A 24,742-nucleotide genomic window follows, 5' to 3' on the forward strand; every position below is an offset into this window, starting at 1 on the left:
AAGGTGATCACATATAGGTGAATATCGATGTACTATTCTTAACTCCACATCTACATAAGTTGAAGATATATGTCATACCTCCAGATATTTCCCTTTATAATATTATGGTTCTTGAAATTCCGGTTACGATACTTGGTCAGAAGGATGTTTAAAATTTGATACTGCGTCAAAAGACACCTCGGACGGAAATAATAACACCATGCTGTGTAATTAGAACCGAGTCGTTTTTTCACATTGGGAACCTTGAAAGGCTAATACTTAAAAGGTTACATATTAAATACCTGTACACCCTCTATCAATAGCGATCAGACGGAAAGGTTAGGGTGCCTGCTCTGTTCCTTAGAAACTGGACACGGGAGGTGCAGAATTTTCTCACTACCTGTTGAACTAATAAAGTCCAAAATGCAAGAATTCCAGTCTGAGATGCACAAAAACATGACCAATTAAGACGCATCCCAGATGTTATCACAGAAATCCACCCTTTTAATCACTAAGCGAATAGAAGAATATGGTAAAATTTTGCAGGAGGAGGCTTTCTGGGTGATTCACTTTACATGCGGCTCACACAGCCCATGTCTGAAGGGCGAGCATACACGCTATGAGCAGCCTCTGGTCCCATCTCGGATGCACTCGCCAGGATCATCATGATACCAAATTGTCCAATTAGCCTCAAAGTACAATCTTCTCTCATGTGTCAAGTACTTTAGCTAGTGTTGCACCAGGAGCGCAGACTAAGCTGAAAGGAGCATATGGATGCGGTGGGGAGGGCCAGACCAGGGCGAGTGTAAATGTTTGTGCATGAAGAGGGAAAGAATGTCTACTTGTCAGCAGCATCCTCCCCATCTCAAAGTCCAGTCTCAGCTCACTCAGGGCCGGCTTTAGCACTGGTGGTGCCCTGTGCGACAATGTCTGTTGGCGCCCCTCCATTGGCCACCTCTGCCATGGATTCCCTCACTAGCACCCATTAACAGTGCCCCTTAAGTCTCCATAACCACTGTCTCTCAGATTCATTTAGTTTTATAGCACCACTCATACCAGTGTAAGGTGTAAGAGCACTTTACATCACACACACACTGCACAGACAATCATATGTGTGTAAATCAGTGTATAGGAAATGTTACATCAGACAGTACTACAAGGTATAGCGTATGAGAGACATGCCATTGATACTGGTAGGCAATATAGTTTGAGTACTTATTCTGGAAAAGGTCAAATTCAGAGTTTAAAACCTAACATCATTGTTAGGGGGTTCCCTTTAATAATAAGAATTGTTTTCTACTCAAATGAACCCTTTTCACAAGATTAGGATGATGAAAGACTGGGCAAAAAAATATATACCGCTAACATATACCTTGCAGTTTGCATGCAGCTCTTTGATGACAGTTAATAGCTCAATGTTCTATATTAGGATTTAGACTTATAAACGACAAGTAACAAAATGACTCTCTTACAGAAGCAGTAACCCATAGACCTATTTACATTACATTCAGTTCTTTATCTGCATGGTACACGTTCTTAGCAGCAGGCATTTTAACCCTCTGGCACTACCTTAGGATTAGTCAAAACTTCCACTAGACAAAACCTCACGTCGCTTTCCAGGAAGACGATTAATTACTGGAGTGATCTTGACATTTTAATTGATGCCTGAAAATGCTCGAGGCCAGGAACATGGCAGCAGGTGCTTCTAAAATGATAAGATACTTGTAAGAATGACGCCCCCACCCCAAGTCAGCGCCCGGTGCCATGGCACCAATCGCACAGCCCTAGAGCCGGCCATGAGCTCACTACATCTTTATAGTCTAAAACAAGTAATGTTAAATGGAGAGATGTAAAGACCTATGGAACCTCAAATTTTAAATGGGACATGTGCAGCTCTTGGTATTTGGCCTAGAAGTAAGGGGCGTTTTGGTAAAGCTGCTTAGTAGTAAAATGACGGGTTATAATTGTAATTCGTAAAAACTTAATCAAAGCTCATTTTTAAAATCGGGAGTGCTTTTAAATGTTCCTTGGAGTGGCAAGCCGAATCTTTTAAGTGTAGAGGGAAAATAGAATTTTAGCTTAAAAAATAATGGTACGAATTATGTACTGGTTTTCACAAACTACATAAATGAATACTTACCCTTGACCAGGATGGACTGCTGATCAGTTCTGCGATCATTGCAAAGTGTAGTGATCATTTTCTGTGGAAACAGGCTGTTAAAGATGAGAAAAATCGTGGCGATGGTGAGCTGATTACGTTTGTGCGCTGCTAGAATTCACAGTCATATCCAAGTGACCTTAAATGGGTGTGTAAATGAGAAAAATGCATTGCGTTGACGCAATGCGTAGTTCAGTTACCAAAGGGCAAATACTTTATTTTGTGAGCTGATAAACTAGAAGTCTTTCCAGAGGGCATTGTGTTTTTTATGTGTTTCAGCCACAACACTTGTGAACACGTACAGCAGCCTTTCAATGCATGATTCAGCCAGTGGCTCGCTGAGAAAAGTGTTCATCCTGTTATTATACCCCTACAAAGAGATGATAAAAGGCATGATTACTATCTAAAACTTTAACTGAAAATGAAAAAATGGCAAAGGTTTCCTGTATTCCAGGAAAGACAATTGCTCACATTTTTTACGGTCACTGCTCCAGCAAGCCTCTCTCAAATTGTTTAAATGACTCAGAGAAATGGGTAAAGTAGGGCTGCCCAATAAGTCCTGTGTTACTTGGTGGCAGAAACTGTACATAGTAGGTGCAAAGAGTTTGAGCTGAAGAAAAACAAATCTGGGTACATGTATTTGTATCATTTTTGCTGCTTCTGGTAAGTGAAGAAGGACACATATACATTAAGTGCCGAATATTGCTTTATAAAGCGGATTACTTTACAGTTTGTTCGGGAACACCACTTGCAAAATATCTACACAACACTGGGCCTGATTTAATAAGTATTTTAAAGGTTACAAACCCATTAGATTAGGTAACTCTGCTACAACACTTTTTGTAACTTACTAGACCCAATTAACGATTCGGAAAAGGTTTTCCAAATCGTTAAAAGGTTTAAGTTAATAGTAAGGGAGCATTACATGGAAGGTGCGTGTTAAGGGCGTACCTTCAAAACACCGATTCCTTAAAACATGTAACATTCTTTTGTAACAGAAATCCGTTCCCAAAACATACATTTTATACCACCAAAACCAAGCTATTCGCATACAAGAAGGGGTCCCTGAAACTCCCCTCGCCTTTGAGAATTCTGACAAGAGCATTTTTTAGGAGTAAGCGGTGGTCCATGGATCCAAAGGTCTAACTTTTCAAGTCAAGTCAAACAAGCTTTATTCGTTTTAGTAGATAAATCATCATCATCATAACTTTATTCGACGGTTGAGTCATCAAAGTACAACATATAAAAATACATCAGTTATTCAAAATTCAAAATACGACAAATTTCCCCAAAAATATAAAATAGTTCAAATTAACAATAAATTCCATGACACAACTCTCAAAGATAATATAAAACTACAATATCTTTAAAATATTCCCAATTTACTAAAGTCTATAACATATTCAACATTTCGAACACATTTAAATCAATAGTAAATATCCATATCCTCAAATTAAGAAGACATTTAAAAACAGCTTTTAGAGCGAATTGACCATGTCCATTTGAGGAATTTCGCAACTGCTATCGCAATTGTAGGGTTAGAATCTGTACTTAAAATTCTCAGGGCGTCCACATACCTCCGAGTACCCATAAGCCGACAAATGGGTTTTATCCACATTCGGCGAGGTGCAAGATATTGAGGACAGCCAAACAAAATGTGACTGACAGATTCTTGTTGGTCCGGACACCAGGGGCATCTGTCACTTGAAGACCCCACCCATTTCATCATAAACTGCCTAGTTGGGAGGGTACCAGCCCTAAATTGAAAATACAGTTTACAATCATATGGCCTTTCAATAACATCCCAATATTCTTCAAGCATAGGCCTGGTCTTAAATTCGAGAAAACGACCCGTGAGATTTGTTGGTAACTTCTCCAACATTATTGAATTGTGGACCATTTCCCAATATCTTGCTTTTAAAAGTTTTTTACATGGGAAGGTTGCATTTTGAGGATTATCCCACAGATCTACCATTCCCATCTTCCCTAATAGGGATCTAATCTCACTCAGCCATTTTATCTTATGAAAAGGATCATTATTAATAATATCCATAAGGCCTCGAGCGTAATGCGTTAACTCCTCTGTACTCCATATTCTATACCAATATAACAATGAAAGCAAAATTACTAAATCTTTAATCCCTTTTCTCCCTAGATTCCATTGTAGAGGGATTAAAGGGGAACTTTGTGGTACACCAGTCAATTTGCAAAAAAAATAATTTTCCACCTTAATCAAGCGGGATACGTTTTCAAAGCCCCATAGTTCAGCTCCATATAGGGCTGAACTTAACACCTTCATCCCATAGATCTCAAGAGCTGGGCGGATAGGTTTAGTCTGTGATGTTTTGAATTTTTGTACGAGACAACCTGCTTGTTGCTGGTGTTTAAGGACAGCCAAACTACTATGGTTATTCCAACGCATGTCTCTCTGCAAAGTCACCCCTAGGTAAGTGAAAGCGTCCACCTGTTCTAGTGGACATTTGTTCATGACTATATTGCCTCTAAAAGATCTGTGTTCATTAAACGCCATGAACTTGGTTTTGACAGTGTTTATTTCCAGCCCATGCAGGCAACAAAAATCTACAAAGCGCGACAAGGCTTTCTGAAGGCCGCAGGGAGTTTTAGAGATGACCAAGGTGTCGTCCGCAAACAAGAGGACAGGGATGCGAATACCATCCAGCACCGGGGCATCGGTGGGGGTCAGAGAAAGGTAATCCACCACCCCATTGACAAAGAGCGAGAACAGGGTAGGCGCCATAACGCTCCCCTGCCGCACTCCCCGCTCAACGGGGAAGGCTTCAGTAGCCTCCCCCTGTGTTCCCCACCGAACCCGTGCAAAAGTGTCCTCATGCATGTGGACGATCAGTGTTAATAATTCCGGGGCCATCCCCAAATCCTTCAAAACCTGCCATAATTTGTCACGTGGGACTAGGCCAAAAGCTGCCCTCAGATCCACGAACACTGCATACAGGGACCCTTTCCCTAGGACCACAGTGCGCCAGTACAAAGTTACAAAATGAAAAACTTGATCAATTGTACTTGTTTTCCTACGAAATCCCGCCTGTAATGAACTCAAGATATTATTATCATCAATCCAATCCTGCATTTTAAATAGCACTAGCCTTCCCATAATTTTTTTAATGGAATCAATCAGGCTGATGGGCCTGTAATTACCTGGAACAGCCTTGTCCCCCTTTTTATAAACCAGCACTATTTCTGCCCCCTTCCAAGAGGAGGGAACAGCCCCGCCCAGGGCTATAGCATTTGCCAGTTGAGCTATATACACCCGCCATGTTTGCTTATCATTTAAAAAAACATCTGCGGGAATGCAGACCATGCCTGGGGCCCTACCATCTGATACAGTCTCCAAAGCCCTGTCCACATCTTTCTAACTAAAGGTAACATCTTTATAAAATGTATATTGATTAGCGTGACCACACTCATAACTTCCACTACGTGCATATTGTGGTTTAAAAAATTCTACCCACATGTGTTGCGCAACATTATTCTGTGGGCGTTCAGGACACCTCCCCCCCCTCCCATTTAAATATATCCCAAAACAATTTTGGATTCTTAGCTTTACATGCGTCTTTCAGCTCCTGCCACTTACATCTATCCCATAACTTCTTCGCCTCATTCTGAGCCTTCTTATACAGCCCCCTCGCCTCTCTAACCAAAATGGGATCCCGCTTCTTTATAGCCACGCCCAGATTCAATCTGGCTTGTTTACAAGCCGCATTATACCAGCTTTCCACATTCCTTCTGTTTTTCCTATTTCCAAGGCCCGATTTACAAAAATAAAACTTCAGGTGATCAAAGAGTTTTCCATGCTCTTGAACAATACAGAACTGGGGGTCAGCAATCTTCACAAGGGATCCCAAATCTACCAATACTTTATTTACATCTTCCCTAATTAGCGTCAAGGTCTCGGGGTACTTAGCGACCTGGCTCCACTTAAGATGTCTCTCGTCATTTGCTAGGGTTACTTCAGGGACTATACTGTCATAGTTAACTACTCCCAATCTACCTGTTTCCAATTTAAAGGAAGAGGTAAGTGGGTTATGATCACTCTCTAGGCGCGTAATGACAGCCATGTCCATAAGGCAATGCCATAATTTTAAATGGACAAGCAAGTAATCTATTCGGTTAGACCTATAGCCGTTGTCATACGTAAAACTTCCCTGCCTATCAGAGTGCGTGCGCCCATTGGCGGCCCTTAGATAATTTCCCATGCATAATCCCTTAAATTGTATAGCCGCTTCAGTCCACTTTTTTATGGGTACCAACTCAAGTTGGGGAATACCCCATCTGGAGTCTTCCTCCTCCGTTATCTTTTGGTCCTCATAGCCTAACGGTTCGAATGTAACATTAAAATCCCCCGCAATAAGCGGGAATGAGTTAATTGGTAGGATCTCAATTAAGTTATCCAAGGCTGAAACTACCATCGATTTTTTACCTCCTAGGAGCCCTCTTGCATATACATTAAAAATATCTAAACTACCACCAGTCGACAAACTAAGTCTCACCGCCAATATATCTTTCTTTAGAACCGGGAGTTACCTCATGTTACAACTTAGTCCCTGTTTGACCCAAATCACTAATCCTCCCATAGGCCGTCCCCTTTCCTTTCTGTCAGCAGGGACAAAGAAATTCACATACCCCTCACGAAAGGCAGGTTCCACCAACCAGGTCTCTTGGAAGAGGCAGATGTCATATGTGTCAACAAAGGTTTACCAATCAGCCAGATTCAATTTGGAACCGAGACCCGCCACATTCCAAGATACCAGTGACAAGGATGAGGATCTATTGTATTTGCTATAAACATTTTCAACCCCCCCTGTACCTACATCCAATTCAATAAGAGATGATGGAGTCACCATTACATTGCCCTCCTAATTGAACTATAGTCTCTAAGCTTGAGTGTTTCACACCTAAATTCCGGGGTATACTTTCATATAGATTCTCATCATTACCCTGCATGACCCGTAAACATCTTTCTAGTGGTGGTGATCGACGTCAATCACAATCTTCCAATCCTGACAATACCTCGAATCTATTGCGATCTGTAAGACCCCTTACATTATTCCTATTCCAAACCCCCTATTCGATAAAAGTTTCCTGGGTGCTGGAACTATTATTGGATAAAAAAAAGTCAAGGGTAATGACTGAATCACAGTGTCTGTAACCTCGTAAGCCCATTTGCAAATGTGATCAACAGCCCTCCGATCTCTAAAATTGATAATTATACAATCACCGTCTGTTGACTTTTTCCGCACCCCCACCCAGTCCACTCTTCTCACAAACAATATTTCCGCCGATACGTCAGGGGGAAGAGGGCGATTTGTATTAAGCCAAAAGATACATTTGCTCTTAAGTTCCATGTACGTCTCCCCCTTATCCTGACACAATTGGAGAACACCCACAAGAACCACCACATACGGAGTAGAATCCGGAGGAAGATTAATGCGTGGTAAATTTTGTGAGGGGTGCGGTGCAAGGGTAGGAGCATCCCTCGCCAGTTGAGACTGGTTCACAAATCTCGGAGCCTTTGTTGCCACTATCCTATCGCTAGAAGGGGGTGGATTAATAGGTTCTACTGGAGATTTATCGATGGGTAAAGATATAAGGCCAAGGCCCATAGATTTGTCATCGTTTTTTTCCTTCCCCCCTGAGAGGAAACTGGGGCCATTACGATTCCTGTTTTCTCCACTTGAGCCTTTTTAGTGTTTTTTGCTCCATTTACCCACACACCACCCCACAATTGGCCCGATGCAACAGCAAGTTCTAGACAAACTAATCTACTTTCAATGCTATCAAGTCTGTCATAGATTGGGAGGCAAGTCTTTTTAAATATGTCTTCCAACTTGCTCCAAAAGTTAGATCCCAATTCATCTGTCGAAACATCCACTGTAGGGCTCGGGGGGTCCATGTCTATTTCAACGATTGGATGGCATGTGATGGGTCTAGTTGAAGGTATTAAAGCTGAAGGACCATTGATTTTCATTACTTTGCCTTTCCTTCCCATTATTTCTGTTTGTGCTCCATTCCGCTTCCTTTTGTATGTTTTATTTACTGCTTGGTGACACACCCCAGCTTTATTACCATGGGCAGATCTAGTCTTAACACACGATAGCGGTGTCCCAGAGTCTCTAGTGTCCAATTTAGAGTTTGCAGTGGCAGTAGTGCGGATTTTACATGGCTGCAAAACAGTCCAACATCCATCCGTCTGTAAAGGGGAATTCTCCTCTCTTTCATCGGTGTCTATCATTGCATCAGTAACCGATACCGAAGAGGGCAAGGGGGAATTAGCTAGGGTTAATCTACCCAGGGAAGATCGTTTACTAAACGCAATATCCAACGATAATCTTTTTTCTGTTAGTTCAATTTCATGCGCCAAAACGGACGAAGCTCTAACAAGGAACTGGTCCAAAGTGCCTACTGTTAGACCACCCAACATAGTTTTTTTAGAGAGGTTAGGCATAGGTTTACAACTGGTACACTAACCTTACTTGCCGATGTTAGGGGGGGTGGCCCGTCCCATCCTCTCCGTTCTCGAACGGGCTCAAACGGGCGTCCCGCGATGCATCAAGGGTGCGTGGTTAAATACCACCGCCAGGTGAATAGGAGGTTAACGGGAAGAGGCACCAGCTGTGTGAAGAGCTAGGGCTGCTGGTCCTCGCAGTCCCGCAAGAATGTCCACAATGCTGCTACGAGCACTAGCAGGTATTAGAAAGTTGATGGAGCTTCTTTCAAAAACTGAGAGTCCGCTGAGAGTCCACTGAGAGTCCGCTGTCCGCAGTCCATGAGCGGAAATAGATGATAGTAGTATGGCCCAGCCCAGTCTCGAACAGTCTCGACGGCCAGCCCTCGAGGGGCAAGACAGCGCTTTAAGCGCAGGGTGATGCCTCACCCTCGTGAGTGGCGGTGGCTGAGAGAAAATGACTGGTGCACCCTGGGACTTCTGGGCGAGGTGCTCAAAATCAAAGATGCTGTTGGCAACTGTCAGGGCTACCAGGGACTTCGGTCCCACCAGGAAGCTTGCAGCGATCCCCCAGATATCAGCGCAAACATGTGAATCAAGGTAGCATTATCCTGATAACTAACCTCTTACCAGGGCTGCCAAGTGATCAGTGTTGAAGACATCATAGGAGATTAAGGCATGAGACCTTTGGCATTGATTATATTGCAGGAAGCGAAGTCTGTAAAATATTATAAATGTTGAAAATAAAATTAAATGTGGTAAAATCTCAATTAAATAGGCACAAATTCTCACAGAGTGCCCAATTGATACACAGGTGTTCAGATGAAATAAGGAAAATGTGGCTGCCTGCAGTAGGGGACTCGCCCCTGGCCCCTGGCGGCAGCCTCCAAATGCCCCCAATGCGATTCCACCTGCAGGCTCCACACACTATGTGCCGCCTTCGTGCCTCCACGCTGGAGGGGTGGTCACTCAGCACCCCACCTGTCTTCCGTAGATCCAAAGTTCCGAAGAGTGGCGGGTCAATAAGCACCCCCGCTCCCCTTACACCCCGCTGTGTGTAAAATACGGGGGGGTCGCAAACAGGGAACAGAGCGCGGGGACTGGGATCAGAGATCGCCGAAAACAGCCGGCGTCCTCCTCGCGCCCTCCTCGCGCTTCCTCGATCTGAGTGAAAACCCGGACCGGAGCAAACCTATACATCAGAGCAGATAAATCATAAAATTGCAAAAAAGAATTAAATCCAGAGAGTTCTTCATAAAAACATAAATAATACACTTAAAAACCACTGTTTCAGAATTGATAAGATGCGCATAAAATTACCAATATCAAAATTGATTCAATATAAATCTCCCTATTTCTTTCATTTGCTCCCACAGAATATAAAATATCACAGTATTTATTATATCTAAAAGATATTATATCTTGGATTCTCTCAATTTAGAGAAATGCACCTATTATCCATTACCCATACCTCTTTCTCATTACAATTGCTCCTGTAGTAAAATTTAAAACAGAGGAACAAATATCAATAGAATCCAAAGAGAGGAGAAATCTAAAATCTTCAATATAGGAACAAGGGCAATATGCCCTCAACAGTGGTAACATAAATGTGCCGCTCGCTGTCTTATACAGATCAGACAACAAAACAAACTGCAAATTACTTTGTTTTGTGGTGTTATTGCATGGACACAGCAGAAGATTTTTTCCCCAACCACACTGCTGAGGAATGGCTACCAAAAAGTGCACCAAGTACAAACGGAACCTGGTCAATTAAGTCTATGTTGCAGGTTCATAATAAAAGCAAGATAAAATTGTGGTTGAGTAGTCAACACACTTATAGTCAAAAAACTCAAAGAACTCTGCTGATTCAATGACTGCAAGTGGCGTGAGCTTGCCCATGCACCGTACACTGTTATAATAATGAGTTTTGCTTGGTGGGACATTTTTAAAGGATTATAAGAGAAATCATTCAAGCCCAGTTCTTGAAATGTTTCAGATAACTAAACTATGGAATGGTTTCAATATTGGACATTGAAAACCAAACTGATATAATAGACCATGTAAATTTCAATTCTGGAGTATGACAGATCTTGGCCCATAACAACAAAGAGGCAAGGCTAAGTCTGTCTTGAATATGTTCTTAAAACTAGTTCATAGTGATAGAAAAGGGTCGACGAACCTTTAGGTACCATCAAAAGTCTTCAAATAAAAATTATTCTATAATACCTGGAACTTAGAGCAATTACTGTTGCCCCAAACTCCTGCCTCATAAGAGGCGATCGAAAGACAGTTAGCTTTGTAAAGAATTAGCATCTCTTTGACTGGTTTCTGTTCCAAATGGCCAGCAAAGCGAAAGAGAGCCTCCGCTACTCTAGAACTTTCATGCTTAGAACTGTGCGGATAGTCACACCGATTTGTGGGTAATCAAGATTTTTCTCCAGCTAGTGAACCTCTAAGCCATTCGTATAGTTAAGGAATAGGAATGGGGCCGAGATACAGCCTTGCTGGACTCCTTTCATCGACAATATAGGGTTCATTTTCTCGCCGTTATGACCATATCGTATCCTCACTATAGTGTCAGAGTGTAACCTACGTAGTAGGGTGACTAGTGGTACCTCCACCCTCATATCACCCATCATAGCCCACAATTTGTACCGATTGACTGTATCAAATGTACTGGAAAAGTCCATGAAGGCAAGGTGTATAAAGCTCTTCGTGGACTTAGTGTATTTGCCGACAATCAAGGACAAATTGAGGCATTGCTCTGTGGTGCCCATTCCTTGCTGAAAATTGTACTGAATGTTTGACAACACATTGTTGGAAGATGCCCAATCTTCTAGTCGAGCCAAGAGCACCCTACCTAAGCCCTTTATGGTGGAATCAATCAATGATATTGGTTTATAGTAGCACAGATCATTCTCATCCCCTTTTTTAAAAACTGGTACCACTGTTGCCTCTTCCACTTAGCCGGCAGGGGTTCAACAATAGCAGCTCTGATAATATTTGTTAATATCGGTGCTAAGAGACTAATATTATCCTTATATAGATATATGGTTACCCCATCAGGACCAGGGGTTTTAACACAGATACCCTGAGTAATTGACTTCTCCACCTCTTTTACAGAAATAGATTCGCTAAAATGGATTGCTTGAGCCATGTTTTGAATCCTTTCGAGTTCCAGACCAACTGACATAAATCATTGTTTGAGGGGTTAAAAATAAGTGTAAAATGTGCCCTCATGTGTCCCCTAATATTAAGGAATTCGTTTTTAAAAAAAGGGACATCTGCAAACACCGGCCGGAATGACCTCCTACAAATTCTCCATGTCCTAAGGGACCCTGCTGCTACTAGATCCGTCCAAGCCTCTGTCCTTAGCTCATGTTTACTCTGTTTAATTGTGATCTTATAATTATTCCCCAGGGGCTTTGACTAGCCTTTTATCATGAGAAGCTGTTTGTAGGGCACCATTTAGATCTCTATGTCCTGTTGAACAGGCACTATTAAACCACTGCAGTATAGCTTCTCCTTGTGACAGCGGCTTTTCACCATAAGGAAAGATGAAATACCTGTACTCAAGGCTTGAAAATCCCGTACAATAACTTCTGGGGCATTCTCTTGATGTAAACAGCTGGTGATAAGATCGAGGTTCTTGCAAATACATTTTTTTCTGAATAATCGGTGGGCTTACCCAGTCCCATTGTAGCCTAATACCTTGATTTAAATTATACCTAATGGGAACTTCAGGGGTTTGTTTACTTCCTAACTTTACTTTAAAAGATGCTATTAAGGGATTATGATCACTAGAACAGTGAGGTAAGACTTTATGTTCCTCCACTAAACCAATGAAGCTACTAGATATTAGCATAAAACTCAATAACGTTTGCATGCCCCTCGCCCCCCACAATGGTTGGACATTGTATAGAAGGAGCACTCACATTGTCATAAAAAAAGAGGTCATTCGATGTCACAATTCCATTAAACGAATCCCCATTAGAGGAATGACTGAAATGAAACAATGGATAGCCGTCCTTATTTTCCATCCCATAAACTTGCGAACCGATGCATTTACAAATTTACAATTAAAATCCCCAAGAAACATGATACATAATGGATGTCTCACAGTGGTTACTTTACAAATTTCCAACTGTAGTTTATCCACCAGCTGAGAATTGCACTGGGCAAAGATATTATAATAAAAGTTCATCATTAACAAGTCTGCCTTACCTAAACTAGACAATAAAAATAGCTGGTACCAAGGAGAGGAGCGTACTGTTTTAACTTTCACTGATGCATGGTCAACGGCTATAAGCAGTGCCAATCCACTGGCCGCCCTTCCAAAAGTAGCAGGCATTGCTGATGTACAAAAAGAGCAAACCTCATTTATATGAAAATCCACCACAGAACATGTCGTCCTAGTTTCTCAACTTTGCATCAATCCCTGCTATGTGTCAAGATTGTACTGAGATATACAAATCTGAATTTTTGTTCTTCGTGGCATCCACTTCCCTCGGGTCTGATCTTAGAGAATGAACAGTGCGGGCCAGAGTTATCATTTCCCTCTGGACCACATCTTTATTCACTATTTGATGGTCAACTTTGCATTCCATTTTACTTTCAGGAAAACGGGCTGCATTTAAAAAAAAGATTGCTTTATTTATTTGTTTAGGAACTATTTTATATTGAATGAGTTATATGTAGAGTGTAGTTCATGTAAGAAAGACCCATCATTCCAACAGTGGAGAAGCGGTACAGACAACACTGGATTCTTTTAGTATGCATTTTTCTTTGGCCTGTATTTTATGATTTATTAATGTACATAAGGGATTTTGTTGTTGCTAATGTAAAGATCAGAAGGCCAGCCTCTTCTATTCATCAGTGCATGCACATCACATTGAGGGAAGTATCACCATCTTGCAAGAACTGACTTCTGTGTATTGCTGCATGTAGTTTTCTTTTTGTCACAGTCTTCATTATGGTGTAAACTATGTTATTGTGTTTTACAGCCACAAGACAGAGTTAAGTAGTGTTAGAACTTGGATTTCACATTGGCTGAGGTGTGCACCCAGGCCAGGCAGGAACCAACACTCTAGTCAGGGTAAGCTAAGTACACACTACAAGATAGCCTGTCCTCACTCTCTGCTAGCTTGGCACAGAGAGGTCAGGCTCATCTAAAGAGACAATGTATAAAGTATTTTTGCAACACACACACACACACAGTAACACAATAAATAGACCACAAAAAGACTCCACACAGTAGTAGAACAATAGATCATTATATCCAGAACAAGACCAAAACGACAAAAATCCAGTGTATAGAAGTTGAGATATTTAATTTTAAAGGAATAAGTAAAAAATAGCAATTAGAAGTAAGTAGTGCTTTAGGGTTACTTGAGATCGTGCTGGACTGGGACATAGTCAAAGTTCGGGCCGAGTGTTTTGGAGAGCAGGCCGGATATAGGACCCACACAGACCCTGGTGAACAAAGTCCCATTGGCCGAGGAAGATCGATTCTTTTCCACACAGGGATGTCGATGCGTCGGTTCTGAAGACGAGATGCCGGGCTGAGATGCTTTGGTTCTGTAGAGCGATGCACCAGGTTTATCCACGGAGTCAATGGATGTGTCAATCTCTCCACACTGTTGCAAAAGTGAAGCATGGTTCCGATGCGCCGGGCTCTGGAGGCACTGCATTCGTTCCGAGAGCAAAGCGCTGATTTTACTCCCACAACTGGGTCAATGTGCAGGTTCTCCTACACGCAGACAGGAGATGCATTGATATCCAAGTTGCAAGTGTCTGGTTCCACTTCCTGTGAACCAGGCACAGGAGCAGGGGTAGAGACTTTGATATCTCTGAGTTTCAAGCAATAGAATACAAGCAAACAAGCCCTTGGAGCACACTTGGACAAAAAGCAGAGCCCAGCTCTCCTTCAGCAACGTCAGGGAGCAGCAGGGCAAAAAATAGAAAAGAAGGCCTTACAGATCAGCAGTCCAGTTGAGTACTTTAAGCAGCACAGTAGTTCTTCTGGAAGAGCTTTAGCTGCAAGTTGCAGGAAGCTGGGTCTGGATATACTATGCCAAAAAGAGGTATGGTGTGCACAGAGTCCATTGAGTCCCCAAAGGTATGGCAGAGGTTAAAGTAGATGATACCTTACTCTCAATTTAGTGGTAGCTGGGATGAGCAGTTAAGCTTATCAGAGGGTAGTATGATTGTGTTTGGGAAACATACTCATGCAAGGCAGGAGCACACACTCAATGACTAACTTCAGGCCAATGATTGTATAAAAATATTACTTTAGTTACTTTTATTTCAAGGAACCAAGTTGAACTCAGTTGCAGGTAAGTAGAATTGTATGCAATACTTTCAACATGTAATAGAAATGCTTTCTAGTTTTGGAAATACTTTTGTGCTTTTCAATCAGAATCAGTAACACTGGGTACTTGAAACAGGTAGACAGTCAGATGCAACTGGTCGAATGCAATGCAATCCTAAGAAAGGAAAACAGTGTTAGGCATCAGCAGGTAAGTACATGACTTACGTTTCCAGTCTCCAGGGGTTTAGACCGGCCCTGGGCAAGGGTCCGTTTAAGGTAGATACTGCACTACCAACGTCACTGTGGCAGCCGGGTGCAAGGTTCACCAAGCCCAAGGCTAGTCAATGGAGACTGAGGAACCCTGAAGAGGGGAGGGGTTTGATGACTATGCCGCGGCGGTTAATACTGGAAATGATGGTTGCTCTTGCCGTTAGCGGAGATCAATGGAGATGAATGAGATTCAGTAGATTGCCATCACTGTTACCATCTCAGTCACTGGCAGAGGGTCACTGTAGATCGAAAGGAGGCACTACCAGCCCCATGGTCATGGGGATGGAGATGAGCAAGGGTTGAAAGAGTTCCGCCGATGTTGGGCCATCTCGGAGAGGCCGTGGTCGAGCAGGTGGGACAGGAGGGGGCCGACAGGACAACATGGAGGAGGGTACAGGCCCTCAGTTATGGGGCTGTGAACACCTTGGGTTGTTGAGCCAAGAGGAAAACTCTGGATCATGGAGGCCGCCCAGCTGCAGGGCAGAGCCACAGTCAACACAAGTGTTAGTCCTCTTCTGCTGCGGCCTTGGAGTTACTTTGCAGTAGTGAGTCATGTCGACACAAGTGTCAGTAGTTAGCTAATACGGTTTAGGTGCTGGTGGGGCCGGGGACTAGAGCCTCTAGTCCAAAGGGAGGTTCTTGGAGATTGTTGAAGGCTTGAAGGTCTCTGGGGTTTCGTGGAGGCCCTGCAGTGTTTCTAGAAAGGCAGCATATCCAGTTGCTGAGCCGGCTACAGGTGGCATGGTTCTTGCTGAGTTCTGTCTGCAGTGGTTCTGTTCCTGGTCTGGCAGCAGTTTTTCCATTTGGTCTGTCTCATCTGAGGTACAAGGTTCAGGGGAGCCTTTAAATACTAAATTTAAGGGCGTTGCTGAGGTCGGGGGAACTAGCCAATGGCTACTGGCAATGGCTACTGTCCCCTAGGGTGGCTACACACTCTGGGTGCCCCCTCTCTCTGGGGAGAGGGGCACATCCCTGTTCCTATTGGGCCTAGTTCTCCAATTCAAGATGGAGATTTTCTAAGAAAGGGATTCACCTCAGCTCCTGGCAAACCTATGGGTCTGCCAGGCTTAAGCAAACGCTCATACTCTGCTTACTAATTTTCCCGCCAAAGGTGGGGTCAGGACAGGGAGGCGGGCATCTACACTAGTTGGAGTTGCCCCAATCAGCACATCACAAGGTGAGAGCCTTTGAGGATCACCACCAAGTGTTGCTGTTCCTGTCAGGGGGAGGTGTGAAGCACCTGCACGCAGAGTAGGCTTTGTTTCTGACCTCCGAGTGCACATAGGCTCTCACCCCATGAGGTCAGAAACCTTTCTGGCAGGGAGCAGTCAGCCAATTCACTAGAGGTCGGTCATTTTCCATGGGGCATCTCTACAGGGTCAAGACTGATTTTCACATGGTTGGGTTTACACTGGAATGGCATGGGGAGCAACAAAATGATGAATTTAAGCCCAGATCTCTGTACTGGGGTGAATGTTTGACATTGTTCAGCATTCTGTCCATCAATTGTTATTTTTGCATTTATCGCCCCAAGTGGTACAGGTATGCCCAGAGGTGGGTTCCATGCTCTGCATGCCACTGGGGTCAAGCTAGCCTAGCTAATGAGGAGTAATGCCCTGAAACCGGTCCCAGGATGCTTGTTTCCAGTCCAGGAAGGACCTGGCCTGGCAGTTCAGACTGGACTGTTCCCATGGGGAACAGGGTCAAGACTTATTTGCATGTGGCTGGGTCTAAACTGGGGTAGCCTTGTGAGCAAAATAACGATGAATTTAACCGAGATATCTTGACTGGGGTGAATGTTTGATTTGGTCTGCATTCCGTCCATCATCTATGTGTCTTTTGCTTTCGCGCCCTAGGTGCGCCGGGCAAGCCCAGACGTGGGTCCTGGGCTTAATGTGCCACTGGATTCAAACTAGCTGGGCTGATGAGGGGTGATGCCCCGAAATTGGTCCCAGGATGCTTGTTTCTGGTCCAGGGAGTAACTGGCTTGACAGTTCGGGCTGGACTGCTCCCATGAGGCATAGGGTCAAAACTGATTTGCATATGTCTGGGCCTAAACTGGGGTGGCATGGTGAGTAAAAGAACAATGGATTTAACCCAGATCTCTTGACTGGGGGTGAAAGTTTGATTTGCTCTGCATTCCGTCCATCATCTGTGTATCTTTTGCAGGCCCACTAGAGGCATTTGATTTACAGGCCCTTGGTATATGGTACACCACTGTACAAGGGACTTACAAGTGAACTATATATGGCAATCACGTACACACCAATGTCATCTTGTTTACGGTAGAAGCACATGCACTTTAGCACTGGTAGCAGTAGTAAAGTGCTTAGAGTCCTAAGACCAAAAGAATGATGGCCCGAAAAAGAGGAAGAGGAAGGTAAAAAGTTTGGGGTGACCATTCAGAGTGGGCCATTTTCCAATGAGTAGTTATTGCCAACAAAGTAAGCTTGAATTCGTTTTTCTCCTTCTAGTACATGGATGACTGCATTTGGCATTTTTGGTTGAACTTCAGCATCACAGCTAATTGTTAAAGAAGTTGATTTGAAGACACAAATGTCCCTGATCATGAGTGGGTCTTTGTTTTCCAATCCCTATTCTAACTCCTGATTGCGCAGAGGTCAGAATTACAAGTTGGGTGAAAAGTATACAATATTTACTGTACTATGCAGGTTTTCGTGTGTTATCCACCAAAATCTGCACGTTATTCCCCAAAAAACTCGCTATGATTGTTTTTTATAACACTGAATAAATAACGGACCCTGTGGTATCATTATTTATGAGGTGCAATAAATAGCATCGTCATTCCTACAAATTCAGAATCACTGGCAAAGTTATGATGGTGCAAGAGCCAGGTAGGGCTTATTTTGAGAACTTCCTCTGGAGACATCACTTTGGTAAAAGCTCCATAAGTATAAAGTGGACAGGATAGACCTTTTTACACTGTGCATGGGCTGTTTGAGCATTCTCTTGCAACAACTACATGAATATTGATATCCATGCTGAGGAGGAAACTTGGGGATATACAGAGCGTACCTCCCATAACTATGTTTCCAGTGTCTGTCTTCAGGTTCTGTGTTGTTTGCCAAGTTTTCTCTTTTTATAATGAAATCACCCGAATATGGTTTACTTTCCAATGGTCTCTGCAAATGTGGGTTGTTATGAATATGCTTGTCTTCTGCTGTAGCAACTCCTGGATTTTGCAAGGACGCTTTTTGGTCATGATTTCAATCTGAACTTGTCCTTCCAGCTATATCTCTTGCTAGGTGTAGCCAACCTGGCTTGTATGATGGTTTTAGACTTGGTTTTAGACCCTTTTGCCAGTTCAACATATGTGGCTTGTATTTCTGCCCTGCTATTTGAAGACTATTTCTAATTAAAATGTCTTTCTAAACAAAAGTCATATTGGTATGATTCACACCCACCAATGATGCTTTGCCACTTTGTATATTTCCTGTTGAATTGGTCAAATATACAAGCCCCAGTGATGAGTTGCAGGGTGCAGGGTGTGGTAATTCAAATGTATTTCCAATGTAGCTTGACAATGTTTGTTTATGTTCCTACTGTGTGTGTATGTGCGTGTGTTTACTTATGAATTAGAGAACTCTTTGTGTGTCATGGCTACAAGCTTCTGTCTACTGAATTAGTCAGTTGCTCCTAGGAGCATAGCTGGTTGTATCTATGTAGTGTGCTGGGGGCGTGGCCGAACCAGGTGGCTAAACGGTCGTAACTCACGGAGCTCCCGCTGGCGGAAAAGTGATCCGTCATCATTCTGGTACATAGATTAAGCAGCTACCCAGCAATCGGCGTACGGGATACGGATGAACAAACGGAGGAGCCTGGGAGTCCTTGAAATTGTGGTCTGAGTGGAGAGGAAGGCGAATTCCGGCCCGACTCCGTGCGCAGCACCATCTTGGAGGCGAGGAGCCGCGATGCAGAGATCTGCGAGCCCGCTGTCCTGGGGAGGTGTCTTGTGCTTGCGGGATCCACTACAACAGGTTTGGGAAAAAGAACACTGAGGTGCGGTTGGTGGAGTCAAGAGGGTGCCAAACAGCCATGAAATTGAAGATCGCTAACTGAAATATCCTGTGGACCGCATGGAGCACCCACAAGAGGGACACATGGGCAGAGACGGGTGTTTCTGCGTGTGACCGCGAAACGGGCTCGGAAGACGGATCCCAAATTCACTAGAGGAATCTTCAGGTACCGCGAGCGAAATGAGAGACAGTAGTGAGGTGGCCTTCGAAAAGGCCTAGGATGTGCCTGACCCTGTGGGAAAGCTGGGACCTGGGGCAGTTACTCGATGCCTCGTGGTTGATAGCGAGGAAGGCCTGCAGCAGTGAACATAGGCTCTGATAAGGAGGGGCGCAGTTAACAATTGCGTGGTTGTGAGGGAGGGCGCTGACCAACAGGGACCTATAATTAGGAGCACAACAGGGTCCACAAGAGCTGTAGGAGACAACGTGAATATAGGGTGAGAAGGAGTCTGCCTTCGATGATGGTGCAGGCGCAGGAATCCACGGGCCCATGCATCGTGTAAGGTGATACCGGTGAGCCTCACATAAAGGACAGACGGTTCCTGGACTATATGGGAAATACATTGGGGACTCAGCTAGTAATATCTGTTGCGGAAGTTACTGAATTAAAGCCCCACACGGAGTGTGGTACCGATAGTGGCAGACAGAGAGAGACCCGAATGGGGGTCCCTTACAAAGAGGAATAAGGGATCCATGTTGAACTGTGACATGAAACTCTTTATCTAACAAAGGCAACTTAAAGTGCTGCAAGTACTTTGTATATTAAACAGGGCAGAAGAAAGACTTCACCTCTAAGTCTGAAACAAAGAAAATTCTTACGAGGCCCAAAGGGCTTACTGAACTGCAGGAAGACGCAAGGAGTCCGGGCTTGGAGGAGGGGGGGTTAATTTCCTTTTTCTGGAGTGGCGACCTACATGACAACCGGAGCTCCATCATGGTGAAGGGGCAAGGCAACCGAGTACAAGCTAACAAAATCTCTAATTATGCACAACCATGCCCACCGGAGCAAATGCAACAGAGAAAGGACACGGTAGGGCAGAGGGAGGAGGCTGGACACTCGGAGGTTCCAAACCCATCGATGGCGGACATTATGGCTGCCACTATCAGGAATGACATGGTTAATAAAATCGATGTGGTGGCCATTGAGGTCAATTTATTGAGATGTGACCTACACAAAGTGTCTGGCAGGGTCGGTGCAAATGAACAAAATCTTGAGGCTCTTCAGGCAGAAGTCAAAAAATTGATGGAGACAGTTTCAGATTTCTCCAAATGGGTGACAACTCTCAATGATAGGGCTGAAGATCAGGAGGGGCGATCAAGGAGGAATAACCTGAGATTCGTGGGATTACCAGAGCGGGTGGAGGGACCCTCTGCGGAACTGTTTCTGGAAGACTGGATAGTCTTAACCCTGGCTCCTAAACGACTGTCAAAGTTTTTTTATATAGAAAGGGCGCACAGAGCGTTGGTCCCTCCATACTATCGGGATAGGGAAGAAATACTGCAGGCCACCCGACAAAGAGAAGCACCGTTCTATGAAGGGCACCATATTGCCATTTTCCCTGACTACACGCAACGTGTGCAAGACCAAAGACAAACATTCCTAGGTGTTGAAAGGAGGTTACGAGATGAAGGATTCACATACAGCCTATTGTTCCCTGCTAAGCTGAGAATTGAACACAACGGAAGAGCATTGTTTTTATATTGGCGGCAGAGGCAGCGGACTGGTTGGATGGTCTGGGGGGACAGGGCACCCGGAGAGGCAGAGTCTTCCAGGGATTAGCCCAAGCAAAGGCAGCTGAATGAACGGAATCTCAAGGCAGCCTGCCTACCAAGACACAGCAGACCTCGGCGGTCACTTCGGGCCGGGTCCGAGAGGGCTTGGACGGAACACTACATATGGCTGATCCCTCTTCAGAGTCTGATACATCCACACATTATCAGCCTGTGCCCCCTACTGACTTCTAAATGAATGTACCCTGCAGGGTTGTCAGAAGGAAAGGACTTCTAACAGACACAGATAAGTTATGAGAGATCTGTAGGGAGGGGGTTTAGTTGAAAAGGGAAGGTTTATTATATCATAGGTCTACTGCCGGTGGGGTGGACACACCCCTAACAGAGGTTAAAGCATGTACGCAGAGCTGGAGAGTTATTTCTCGCACCTCGACAATGGCCTGACCACTGGCAACCACTTTAAACCCAAAACTTCAAGGTTTTATTGCACGATGCCAGCTGGAATTGATTAGAGTGTTATTGTTTTCATTAAACTGGCTGACTATCATATTGGAAGAAACTGGGAGGGAGGGTATGGGCCAGGGGAGGCAGCTCCTGACACCTTGTCTAGGGTGACTGGGGGTAAGAGAATGGTTTTAAGGGATTCATGAGTAAAATAATTACTTGGAATGTGCGTGGGTTAGCAATGTTGAGCAAGCGGAGAATAGTTTTTTCTTATTTAAAGTGTTATAAGATTGCTGTAGCATGTTTGCAAGAAACCCATGTGTGGGGAGATACGATACCATGCATAAAACGAAGGTGGAGGGGGCATATCTATGCAACGTCCTACTCTGGATTTGCCCGGGGGGCTCTTATTTGAATTGCTCCAGGGGTGTCGTTCCATCATCTGCATCATGTTGTTGACCCGGATGGTCAATTTGTTATCCTCCATGGAAGGTTGGACAGGCGGGAGATCTGTATAATTAATGTGTATGCCCCAAACTTAGACTGGCCGTTTTGTTTTCCAGCTGTGGTAGCCGCAGCGACTCCATACCTAGGAGAAAGAGTGATTCTGGTGGGAGATGTTAATTGTGTACTAGATGGGGAATTATATAGGGAGCCCCCCCAGGCAATACCAAACCACGACTAACAGGAACACTGAGAGACACGTTGCTGGGACTGGGCCATATTTGGAGAAGCAGGAATGTGAAAGGGAGGGCTTTTTCCTGTTATACGCCTGCATCTAATACTTATAGTCGGTTAGATCAGTGTTTTTTAACTGAGGAGATGATCCCGGAAGTTCAAGACATATCCTACTTACCCAGATATATCTCGGATCATTTCCCATGGCTACTTACACTGGATTTTAGACGACCAAGACCGGCAATACTGGCCTGGGGCTGCGGGTGGAGGCACTATTGGATCCACCATTTGCTATGACAATTGAGGAGGGACTTACTAATTATTTGGGAAGAACTGGGGGACGACAGCCAGAAGGACTACGGAATGGGAAGCAATGAATGTAGTGGTGAGGGGTCTGTGTGTAAAAACTTCCTATGGAGTGAGACATCAATTGGAAAGAGATGTGAAACTGCAGGAAAGAGAATTACAGAGGCTAGAGTCCCTTCTTCATACACATCCCCAACATATAGTGGAATGGAGTGAGGCCCGCAGGGTCCTGATGGAATCCCCTAGGAAAATATAACCCAGTGGCATATAGGCAGCAGCTTGACATGGAGGGGGACAGATTAGGGGCGTTACTTGAAAAACTGATGAAAAACGAGGAACCAACAACCCCATTGTACAAATGATAGATTCACAAGGGAACACGGTATGCAATCAGAAAGCGATACAAGAGGTTCTAACGGCACACATGGAAAAGGTATGAGCCTCTGGGGACTCTCCTCCATTGGAGAGTATAAATGAGTTCCTCTCGACGGTGGACCTGCCATGCCTGGATAGTGAGGCGGGGGACAGACTTGACAATCCAATCACTAAGGAGGAAATCCTGAGTGCGATTCAAAGATTAAAACCCGCAAAAAGTCCGGGCTGTGACAGTTTACACCCAGAATTTTACAGAATATATGCGCCCCTTCTGGTTGACCACCTTTTAGAGGTATATAATGAGGCTCTGCAACAACTGATGCTGCCAGATAGTATGAGGGAGGCAATGGTCATTGTGATCCTCAAACCCAACAAAGACCATGTTGGAAATGGCCCTTCTTGCAGGGTCATCCCTAAACATTTTTGCCTGCCTTTTGTATTTTTTCTGACCTGTTGTTGTTGGTTTTATGACTCTGGGCACTTTACCTGCTGATCAGTGCTAAAGTGCATATGCTCTCCCTTGGTAAATATGACTGTGAATTGGTATATCCCTGATTGGCTTATTTGGTTTACCTGTTAGTCCCTAGTAGCGTGGCCTGTGTGTGCCCAGGGCTGGATAACCGAATGCTGCTGGTGGGCCTGCAGCGCTGGTTTGCGTCACCCACAGAAGCAGCTTGTAAAGTGTGTCTCAGACCTGCCATTGCAGAGTCTGTGTGCAGCCCAGAACTGCCATCTTGTAAGGCAGGACATACCTTAGTGTGTGTAGCATGTCCTGGTAGTGAATTACACCCAATTTCGTGTTTCACTGCTGTAAGGCTACCTGTTCTCCATAGGCCAGAATGGGCAGTGTGCCTATTACATTCTATAGTCCTAACTGACCCAAGGAACATAGTAGAAAAACGAATTTAGTATGCCTGAGCTCAGAATATTAAAATACATATTTTAGTGAAGTTTATTTTTATATTCTGTGTTTGAAAATACCACTTTTAGAAAGTAGGTATTTTCTTGCCTAAGCCTTCCTGTGTGCTCTGCTGTTATGTGTATTGGCTGTCTGGTTTTGGACGGACAGGGCAGGCTGAGTCAGACCTGGGTTGAATAGAGAGATCTGCATTGGAGTATGGGGAGGGGTAGCTCCTTGACCTGAATAGGGCTGTGCCTGGCAAGGTGAATGCGGGTTCCATCCTCCTACTGTGCATCTGATGGCAGACCCCCTCTTTCTGAACGAAAGAATGCAGCCTGATAAACAAAGTGCTCCAGGACTGGGCAGAACTGGTTCTGGCTGGGTTCAGTGACTTGTAGCTTCTGAGAACAAAGACTTTTGGGGTATAAATATCTGTGCTGAAACCCCTACAATTTGTATTGCTCCTGGACAACAAGAAGAACCTCTGTGTAGTAATCAGGATAAATGAGTCCAATATAATCTTGAAGTAACTTTATTGGAGTTACAAATATAGCTGCAACAACCTTCAGCATACAGTCTGATACTGGTTACATTTATAATCTTAGCTGTGATGCAGTTCGTCTGCATCATAGCTACATCATACCATTCTAGTTATTACCACACTCTGTCCCTGTAACTGAAGGAATCTGCAGGAGGTGACTGTCCTTGTGCTTGTGTGCTGTTTCTTGGATTGGCCTACAGTGGATACTACTGGACTTGGAAGAAGAGGAAAAGGACTTTGAAGAGAACTTTTATTTCAACTTGCTAAAGCAATCACCCAAGGCCTAGAAGAGAGCTAGCCTCCTGCTGGAGTCTCAGGCACATCAGACTCCACCACCAGCCTCCTGTTTCCTCCCAGCGAGGATTTCTATCTGCAGGTGAGGCTCCTGTGAGTTCCAGGGCCTCTAGATCTACTGCAGAGAAGAGAGTGCTGAAAATCGTTGCTAACGCCCGTTTGTGAGCCACCGCAGCTGAAGCGCGTCCGAAAAATCATCGCGCTGCTGCCGCTGAGTGCTCGCTACAGGAGATCATC

This window comes from Triturus cristatus, chromosome 6 (genome assembly GCF_964204655.1).
Source record: "Triturus cristatus chromosome 6, aTriCri1.1, whole genome shotgun sequence".
Lineage (NCBI taxonomy): Eukaryota > Metazoa > Chordata > Amphibia > Caudata > Salamandridae > Triturus > Triturus cristatus.